The sequence below is a fragment of the Papilio machaon genome, chromosome 15, assembly GCF_912999745.1.
Source record: "Papilio machaon chromosome 15, ilPapMach1.1, whole genome shotgun sequence".
NCBI lineage: Eukaryota > Metazoa > Arthropoda > Insecta > Lepidoptera > Papilionidae > Papilio > Papilio machaon.
In genome coordinates, this window is record NC_060000.1 from 3,920,624 (window position 1) to 3,931,871 (window position 11,248).

Genomic DNA, 11,248 nt, shown 5'->3' on the forward strand with positions numbered 1-11,248 from the left:
CACCCGCACTCGCACTCGCACCCGCGCCCCCACCCGCGCTACCTGCGCAACCATTGACACCATTAGTGATAACCTATTACAAAAACCGCAATGGTCAATTAGGCAGCGTCTTGTTACTGCGCCCTCTACTACTCGTGGACTGTGAGCATGAGAGATAAATTTGTTACAGTTTAGTTAGATGCCGCTTTTCTGAAATTCCCGCGCTGTCGTTCCGACAGTGGTGCCTTGGACCACCTGTGGAAAGACATTGCCTGATAAGTATAATGAGTGATAATCTTAATAAGTGTTACCTAGCACAACCGCACCGCTCCACGCCCTCGCTCACACTGTAAACACTGCCGCGTCTCATTCGTGCCTCTTCCCTGCGACTTGTCAAACTCCTGACGTCCACATCCTTTCTATTCGTTGCTTCATTTACCTGCTCCTCGTCTCATGCGCGCTGTACCTGACACTGCATGCTTAGAAGTTTTTCCTTTAACACCAACAGTGTTCGCATTTTGCCGCAGAACTCTATTAAAGAAAAATTTTCTATGTAAAAGGTTATTGCTATTAAATTTTAAAAATAATACATACATGGTTTTTTCGTTTGGTTGTTGCATTTTAATTGTTTAGTAATGTTTTTAGAATAAAAAGAAAATTAATTCTTTTGAAACGTTTAACACGATATATCCAATTTTTATTATTGTATATTCTCATAGCTTAATAAATATTTGTTATATTAAATAACAAGCAAGAAAAAAAACTAGAGTTCGACAACAAAAATCCGGGTCGGCGACAGGAAGACGGTTCGGCGAAAACGAGACATTCTCTCGCTAGCACTGCGTGATGACAGCGCACTTTTTGTTAAAAAAATAAACAATATTTCTTTGCCACACACTAAGGGGCGGTAGGAAGTAAAGACAACTGAATAAAAAAATAAGTACGTTTAAAACTCAGAGGAGAAACGAAAAGGCAACGCAACTTATTTGTAAATCGTCGGCTGGTTATTGGATATATGATCAAAGATATCATCAGTAGGCTAAGAGTATTAAGTAAGTTATAAGGTAAATTCTTCAAACCACACTTCCCTGATATATTATGCTACGTGACAAATCAATTCGATAATTTATTAACAGAAGCTAGAACCAGTCATCATCAGCGATTCCTTTTTGTTTAACTTATTTACTTAATTATTGTTAATTGTGTATGAATAAATACGTATGTTTTGTTTACAATAGGAAACAGAACATCACAAACAAAAGGCTGCGATTTTTATCTATCCTAAATGGTTATAAAATGAGCAACAATTTATTCTATTGACTTTTACTGTTTTAATGAAGGTAAGGATGAACTTTGAAAAGGTAAAAGTTGTTAGCGATGGAAAGGAAAGGTATAAAAAGTAAATAATGTTAAACTTTAAAATTTAAAAAGTTTCACTAGAACGTTTTATGTCTTGAAAAAGAATGTAATGGAAAGTTACTACAATCGTTGATTACAACATGGAAGTAATTTTAAAATGAAAGTTAAATAGCCGCGGAAACATTGATACATGGACAAGCCATAAAATGTGGTATTTTGTACCTATTTGATTTTCATCATTTTGGCGCTGACGATTGTGGATGGTAACGGTGGTGAGGATTCGAACTAGAGGGTTTAATATAGAATATTTAAACCATGTTTTATTTTCAGCATAAATTAACTTTTATATACAGCTTTTTTCATGAAAAGGGATTATTAATCAATCGTTTTTAAGATTCTAATCAGACCGAAAATCGCTTTAGTGAAAACCTTTAGTCCAATAATGGTTTTTACATGCTGATTCCAAGCAGTATCTGTAATTTAGATCTTACATCGATTTCGGGACTGTATAAATTATTTTTATTAATCAGTGATATTCCTGTAATTTTATATTTTACAATAAATTCACCTAAAAAGATCAAAGTTATAAATTCAGGAAGTTGTTTTAGAAAATACACAAAGTGACACCACTTTGTGACAAAAAAAGACAGAAAAATATTTAAAATTCCAAAGTATAAATATTTAATAAGCATCATCAAAGAGCCTGCAAAAGGTATGTTTGCACGTTGGCCATTACAAATTGTCTGGTTTGTACACGTCTATCAAAACGTAAATTAGTCCACATTTAATTCTAACGGAGAGTTTACAAAAGGCGTGTGAATGGTAGGTGTGGTCAGGCCCGCCTCGGATTGAACAATGGCGGTGCTTTACAATGCAAACCCACGCACCTGTCTAACAAAGGCATATTTCAAAACATATTCGAATTAAAATAAGACAGCGTTAATTCTAGATTAAGGAACATGTAGACATAGTAAGTGTCCAAAAATTATGCAACCGACTGACTTGTGCAGCGAATAATACGAACTGGAAAGCAACTTATTCTTCAAAATCAAATAAACTGTAGGATTAAGATCAAAAATTATCTAGAGGATAAAAAACAAATTTGTTCTGAAATCTTAACATATAACTTTGTAGAATGTTAAGTATATAAAAACGAAAATTTTGAAAACAATAATATTTTAACGCGAGATGAAATAAACGAAACAAAATTTCTTTGATCCCGACTAACTTATGCTATAAAAATATTTTCATCATTGTCACAAAAACAAAAGAAAAACTTCTATAGACAATACATTAAATCATTGTGTATTCGAAAAGTAAAAAAAAGTTTTACAAACTCAAAGAAAAATTATACAAAACTCTCCGTAAGTAAAACAATAACAACACGAACAGAACAATTCAACGACAAAAATTTTTGCGAACATCTGAAATAAATTAATGGAAATGTTGGAAAAAACTTTTGAATATTTACTATAATCGTAGAAGACAGATTGTAACAGTTTACGTTAACTAATGAGTTAACATACACCAAAAACAGACAAATAACTCACATAGGCACTCATACCTGTAAATAGGAGGTTTTGCAGATATTAAAAATTTAAAATGCATTAATACATGATTATTAATCACAGATTTAATTCATTAACTAATTAATTAAGAAACGGCTTAACTCACGTTTGATCGTCCGGTGACGGCACCGACTAGTTTCGGACCCATCGGGGGTCCATCTTCAGGGCGAGTGTTTAATCCGAAGACTTCGCGGCGAGTGCGAAACGCGACGCGACCGCGAAATCTTCTATCTATCTTTCTTAATTAATTAATTATGATGTCTCACGAAAGTTTAAACAATTTAATAAATTTAATTCAATAATTTTCCGTTTCAATTAGAATATACTCTTATATCACTGTCGAGGAGATAATTTTTTTTAGTGAACTATGTATATTCATAACTTACTGCCAACGATATTAAAGAAGTAATAGTAGCAATGGTATTATTGTTAAAGGTATATTCGTACTGCCAGATAATAAATCTAGCAGCAAGTGATTAGAGTTATGATTAAATATTATGTTTATTGTATACATTGGGCAAGAATCCAAAGCTATATGATAAAATAGTAATTTTATTGTATCTGTAAGGTTCATGTTAAAATTAGAAGTTAAATTTAGATTTACTCCTTGAACAACATTTTATTTTGTTACGTATTTTATTGCTGTAACACAATAAACAATACGATAAACATTGGTATGTAATATTATAAAGGAAATATTTGATTGTTTGTTGTTTGAACCGATTTGAAAAATTCTTTCGATGTTGGGAAGCTACAATATTCTCGGATGATATAGGCTATGTTTATTACTAGTTTTTTTTTTAATTCCGCATGGACGAATTCCGACTGCTATAATCCATGAACGTAGTGATTTTCATCATTGTAATATTCTAGTCTAGATTTTATTTAAAAAATAGATATAAAAGGCAAAAGAAGATAAATGCACGCTCACGTTGAAGCGGCGACCGTGACTCTTGACTAGAAAAATCCGTCGCATCCAACCGGAACGTGTATTTTTCTAGTCAAAGAGCTACATAAGTCTATTTTACCTGAACTAGAAACTGGATTTAGAAATGGAAAATCCGTACCCGTGTCTTTTATCAAAGCTTGTCAGAACAAATCCATCTATAACTTCAATAGAGTCAAAATTAACATTGTTATGGGGCAGAGATAGATTAACACTCTGGAATAACGCATAGACGAATAAATGTTTTTTTTTATTCCACGAGCGTGAAGACGCGGGTCACTAATAAATAAGTACATGTATTTTATTAAAAGTTTTTCTTCTTTATAATGTAAGATACAATAATTTAATCGTAACTCTTAAAGTAAATTGCACAATGGTATGAATAGGAAATAGCTCGACCTATTTGCGTTGTATCTCGCATTAAATTGAACATGCAGTACATATATTCATTTGCAGCGGCAGTATTTAGATACAACAGTTTATAGCGAAGCCGGTCATAGTAAAGACTTACACAATGCCTTTATTCAATGCAAGCAATCTCCATTATTATTTCAACGTGGCGATCTGTGCTTGCAAATAAATTACTTTTTAAATAAAATAAAATTTCATCGGAGCTAGATAGCTTAAAAAAGTATTTTATTGAGATGTCCTTTACTAATGCTTTGAAAAATAAAGGTTCACTACTTAAAGTGCAAGACACAAATGTGTTGATGGAATTGATCGAGTCTTTCTTTCTCCATGTTTGTGATCGCCTTCGTCGTAATTGTTGTCAATTTTCATTGTAAAATATATTCGCGCTATTGTCTAAAATCATTTATCAATCTACAAGCGTAATAAGCAGCTTTTGAAAATTAATTTATGTACATATTGAATTCGGAAACTTCTTATCTATAATCGATACATAAATTAAAACGACGCCGTTTATTTTCGTTTTAGAAACAATCAATGGACAAAAAGATTAAAGTGAATTGAAAAAAGGTTACTTTATTTCTAATTATTTTCTTCTCTGTTCCATTTTCTCCATCTGGTTAATGTCAGTATAACCATTGAGAAGATTATACTTAAACCGCAATTTTCATATTGTATTGAAACAAAAAACAAAAGAGTCGAATTGATTATTAAAATCAATGAACCGAAATACAAAATCATTGACGTAAAAAAAAATATACAAAAATAAAATTATTTATCGTCAAACATATTACATATACATTTTTTGCTATTTAGTTGTTTAATAAATAGGAATTTACATAGTTATAACAAATTTCCAATAGGATTTTAATAATTTTATACGAATAATTCCATCTACTAGTCCTTAATGACAATTAATGACTCCAAGTTTTGAAAGTGAAGGGAATTGTAAGCATTTTAACATTAATAAGTCTCGTTGGGGTTTCAAATTAATAACAGCAATAATAATAGTCCCCACCGAAGGGCTCGGGGTCCACCCAATTTAGGGAGGTCTAAGGTATAGTCGGGACTGCTTTCTGGTTAAGTGCGTAGTACAAGTGGTTTTTTTTTAGCTGCGGTTATTTTATTAAGATTTGCGTTATCTCAGACAATCTATTGATTTGCTTTTTGTGTTATTTGTTTGGTTATTGGTTTTGTCATTGTCTAAGTTCCTTTAGTTTAAGTTAAAACTAGTCCAAAATGGATACTGACCCTCCCGATCCTGGGGGTGGTTATGAAAATTGTAATTTATTTCCAAGGACAGAAGGTTCTTTGAATAATAATAGAAAACGGACTTATTATGATCATGATTATGTTTAACATAACATTTAAAAAAACGGGTGATATCCCTATTCCCTCTATTCAATCAACATACATAACCCCTGTATTAAGTAAACTCTAAATAAAGTTTGCGTGGGCATCCGATAGATACAAAGGCCACTTACATTTGATTTAGACGACATTGTCATTTAACCTTACCACGTATATAATAACAATTTGTTGGTTATACGACATATATATGCCCAAACGTTTAAGTCGCAACCGTTTAAAAAAATATAAAAACGGATCTATCTGTACTGAATTAACATCCGTTATTCTTCACACCGATCTATATGTTATATTTATTTAAAATGTTTTATAAATAATGCATAGAAAATTAAAAGCATTGTTATAATTTGTTATTCTTTGAAAATTAAACAATACCTATTGAATACTGAAAGTGATTGTTTCAGAAAAAGTAACAAATTGTTTCTGAAACTTCTATTGTTGATGAGTTCCTTGTGTTAAGGATGACTACGTATTTTATGAATAGCCAACTGACGAAGAGTTCATTTCTAAAGTTCTCATTTAACAAGTGCTGTCTTAAAAAGGTCTGACTTCGTGCTCTTTTTGTTTGTTGCGTTTCTAAAACATTGGCCCATTTTCGTATTGTCAATGTTATTCAACGTGAAGCCTGTCATGTGTCGACGACGTTACGACATAACTACACTGTGTACACTGTCAAAAAAAACAGTTATAACAATAATTTTTTGCATAGGCGTTTATTGAATTTAATCACACATAACTTATAAAATGTGATAATTATTTTTTCAATCACTTGTTTCTAACCAAGACTTTGTCGGCGAGGAATTAAAAGAGCAAACTCAATAAGTAGCCATCATATCATAGCCATCATAAACAGAAATCTATCTTTATGCCAAATTTTATCCAAATCTATTTAACCGCGTTGAAGTTACCTGCTAACAAATATCCATACATCTATCTAAACTTTCGTATTTATAATATTAGTAAGAGTAAGTTATATTGACTGTACTGGAGCTAACTCGGTTCGCGTATTAAAGATAAAATACACCTCAGATCGCACTATGCTTGTAGTTTCCCTTTTAAACATTTCTTTGAATACATGCTCAGTTACAAGTATTCTTGTGCCTTAATATCGCTGTTCATTATGCTTTATGAATATTCTTCTTAATTTATGGTGCCTATAATAAATTTTATTGGGCTGCCGTTCAACTGCAGTTCATATCTGATTTGAAGCTTTATTACTGTACTTGAATTGAAATCAACTGGAAGAATATATTACGATATATATCTAATGGAATTAAGTTAATAGTAATTTTAATGAAAAAGATACATAGAGCTGGAGTGAATACTTGTAGAAATATAACACCTGTACAAAATATGTTTTTATTTTTTTCTTTCCACAAAAATTCGTGAGATGATAATATGTTTTTGTACAAGTTTTTGGGCAGTGAAAACTCATGGCTATGATGTCTAAATTGTGCGTGTTAAGTCCACAATCCTACGTTACAAGTATTTTACATTTTTGTTGGTTGTCATTTTAATCTTTGTAAACGTACAGCTATGTAATTATTCATTAATTAAATTAAGTTCATTAATTATATTAAAATGTCTAAAGAGATACATTAAACATATTTTTATTCTCCTTATTCAAGTATTATTAGCTTATTTTGATTATAAAATTGAATATTAATTAAACGTACGTTTTGAATAATGCATTTTTGCGTATTGTGCTATACATACATATACCAAATTCGTGAAAAATTACGTAGTTATTTGCTGTAATATTATGGTAAATTAACTATCATAAAAGGAAGTATTTTCCCAATAACCCAACTGCGACATTGAACTTCAGGCCGGAATTTGGAAAGAATTTTTTTTCTTCCGGATCACTTTTATTTTATTCCTTCTTTTATAACAACATTAAAATAAAATATAAAACAATTATAACCATATTTATAAATATTCAAATTTGCGGTTTAAAAAAAATGTTATAATACTTACTTAATCCAACACGAATTTTAACAAATTAAATTAATATCACAAAGTAATAAAAAAAAACATTCACTGAGTTCACTATATACTTGACTATTTTATACAAAAAAAAATTACGAGCAGATTTCACCGGGGTGTCGAAATTGAAAAGCGTAGCGGGCGGTCAACACGTATGAGTACTAGCGGAAAAGTTGCCTCGCTATCATGTCGGAAATAGTGAGGGAGCCGCGCGACGTCCGACGCGATACTGCCGCGCTGTGCGACCCGGGCACGCGTCGCCCCTGGCCGCGCCGCGCCCGTTGGCAACCTGTCAGCCTACGAAGTGTGAAACCATTCGCTTGAAGCTCGAATCCGTGTCACATCCTCTTCATTTAATCTTTAAATTCATTCTCATTTCTCTGAGCTTTAGTCTTAGTTTAGAAATTCTTTTTTTTCTAACAAGCTACAGATTAAATACCTAATACTAAAGTATATTTAAAATACATTATTTGGATATTTAACAATTCTGTTCAGATAAACGTAAAACTACTTGTATAAACTGGTAGAGGAGGTAGTAATGTTTTATGTTCAGTGTAAATTCAGTCCGTTGGGAGCATTTGAACACTATTTCTCACGTTCGTTGATAAAACTGTACTTACCTGAGCGATTTACTTTGACAAATGACCATCTTAAGCTCCGCTATCGAAGAGTTTATCATTTCAATATCTGAATTATAACTTTTAAACTTGATAATTGATAATTTAATGTTGAAAATCCCTCGGAGTTCTTATGTGTCGAAACAATAGAACATTTAAATCTCGTTAAGGAAAACGCTGAGCTCGTACATTCAGTTTGAGTCAGTACTTTTTGGCAACCCCACTATAAACAAGACAAATAAATTATTGTAGTTTGCTCTATGCGTCGGAAAATTATGAATACACTAAATCGCTACCGTAACATTAAAATGTTTATTACACTTCAAGTCTTAAAAGATACGCTTACGATTACAACTTAGAAATCAAAAGTATTACCCCAAAAATTTAGTTGGACATTGCATTTCGCAAGCCTATGCTAATAATATTTCTATAAATGATAAACCATGATTTGTCAACAATCACCAGACCACTAGAGTCATAAAATGTGTTTGAAACACTGTCTGTTTTTTATGGTAAAGCCTTTAGAATTTAAGACAGAAATATAAAACTTTATGGTACTTTACTAAATTATTGGTTAGATTCCAAGTCACTTAATTTCGCTAGACTTAAGACTCCAACATACGCTAACCACTTACAATACTTATCAACACTTCACTCTCATTAGCAGTGCATCCACAATTCCTATGCTTTGTACTTTATAGGTAAAAAATACAAATAATTTTAAAAATTATCAGTGTGTTTCTTAAATTTTAGTCTAATTCAATTACTTAATATCATTAAACAATATTATACCGAGGATCATCGTTGAGCGTATTTGTAAATTGCTTTCCCGGCCACCGCGCCTTAAAACATTTTTAATTGCAATTTGTTTTTTAACGATCACTGCACCAAAGCAAACAAAGACAGAAATGACATTGAAAATGGAAGAAGATATATTATTATCAGATTTAAGACAGTAATTTGCCACATATCACCGTGACAATTTCGACGTTAAGACATTCAAATTGGAATTACCCCATTTACTAAAATTACATACTTAATTTCAATTCGTCCTCGTAATATTGATAGCACTTTCGGTCTGTGCTCATACTCGTAACAAAAGCATAGTTCTGAAGTTATGCAAAGTTCAAATGTGTCAAAAAAGACACGTTTGGTAATACAATATGCTGTATTGCTGAATAATGTATGCCGAATTAATATCAGTTACAACAACAGCGCAAATTGGTATAAATGTGATTATGCGTATTAAGTTGAAAATTGAGAACAGAATGGTAAATTTCCACAGATAGTATATTGTTTTTTTTTTATTATAATTATAAAAATGTTTTGTCATTTAATCTACTTAGATTAACACTTTAAATGCATTACACTCTGTTGTTGTTGTTGAATCGAAAGTTATTAATATAATTGTGTTAATCATTTGTTTATTAACAGTTCTATTATCAATATCATCTTTGATATGATCATAAACTGCTATTTCGCATTTATTACGTTGATTTTTATTTATCTATACTATATTAAACTATATTAACAATTTCCCATCGTCTTTCTATTTCCGTAAAGCAAACCTCTAAATGTGTGCAATACAAGGTTTGCGGCAGCATGAATAATTATAGGTACAATAGATTAAGACGACTGTTCAAATAATTTATAGGTTGTATTGACAATTGGTTAAAGCTGTGAAAGCTTAATTAAATTGAAGCTAGTATTAGCTTTAATGCGCTAATATTTTTTGTGTGTAAAAGCCTTATAGAAAAACTGTTTATAAATTTATATGTTCCGTGTCATAAGACTCTGGACTGTTAACAAAATTGCCGTGTCTATATGAAAATTAAAATAAATCATATACATGATGTATTTGCGTTATTTATAAAGAAAAACTATTCATAAATAAAGCTATTAAAACTTTCGTTAACCAATTCATTAAACTAATTACCAGGTGTAAGCACCAATCAGGTTACAAAGAAGATTTGCACAAGTCTGTTACATAAAAAGGGATTTTTCTTGTTAAGTCAATCATCTGTCAGTGTAAATCGCCTTCGAGGCCAGTTGATGGATTACTATGTAGACACATGTTCTTTCGCGAGAGTAAACACCTAAAGTAAAAAAAACGAAATTCGTGACGTGAATCTGTTGTTTTATTACATTATCTTCGAACAAAGTTTTTCTAACACGGTTTGAGAAAAACGCATTTTTTTGTCTGTACTGTAAACTCGTTGTGAAGACAAACTGTAAGGCTCGTTGTGAAGACAAACTGAATGACTGACTTACTAATTGAATCACACCTAACTCATCAAAATGGGTTCAGTCGTTTAGGCTGCTGCATGTCACAGTGGAAGATACATAAAACCTGCATTAATAAAAGACTAGATGTCGCCAGCGAATTAAAAAAAAAAACAAATTTATAAGTAGTAGCATATGTGTTCTGCCAAACTATGTTCTACGTCTGTGCCAAATTTCATCAAGATCCGTTAAGCTGTTCTTGAGAAACCTTCAAACAAACAGAACAGAACAGAACAAAACAGAACAGAACGGAGAACAGAACAGAGAACAGAACAGAACAGAGAACAGAACAGAGAACAGAACAGAGAACAGAACAGAGAACAGAACAGAGAACAGAACAGAGAACAGAACAGAGAACAGAACAGAGAACAGAACAGAGAACAGAACAGAACAGAACAGAGAACAGAACAGAGAACAGAACAGAGAACAGAACAGAGAACAGAACAGAGAACAGAACAGAGAACAGAACAGAGAACAGAACAGAGAACAGAACAGAGAACAGAACAGAGAACAGAACAGAGAACAGAACAGAGAACAGAACAGAGAACACAACAGAGAACAGGACAGAGAACAGAACAGAACAGAACAGAGAACAGAACAGAGAACAGAACAGAACAGAGAACAGAACAGAACAGAGAACAGAACAGAACAGAGAACAGAACAGAGAACAGAACAGAGAACAGAACAGAAAACAGGACAGAGAACAGAACAGAACAGAACAGAGAACAGAACAG

At 32.0% G+C, this 11,248-nt stretch overlaps 1 long non-coding RNA gene across 1 annotated transcript; it reads right to left on the reverse strand.

Moving 5' to 3' along the window:
- Window positions 1-3: 3 nt before the first annotated feature.
- On the reverse strand, window positions 4-7,640 carry LOC123721722. Its single transcript, XR_006756295.1, has 3 exons — window positions 7,606-7,640; window positions 291-510; window positions 4-42 (listed from the first exon to the last, which is right to left on the reverse strand). It is a non-coding gene; the product is annotated as an uncharacterized LOC123721722 (long non-coding RNA).
- Between the last annotated feature and the right edge of the window lie 3,608 nt (window positions 7,641-11,248).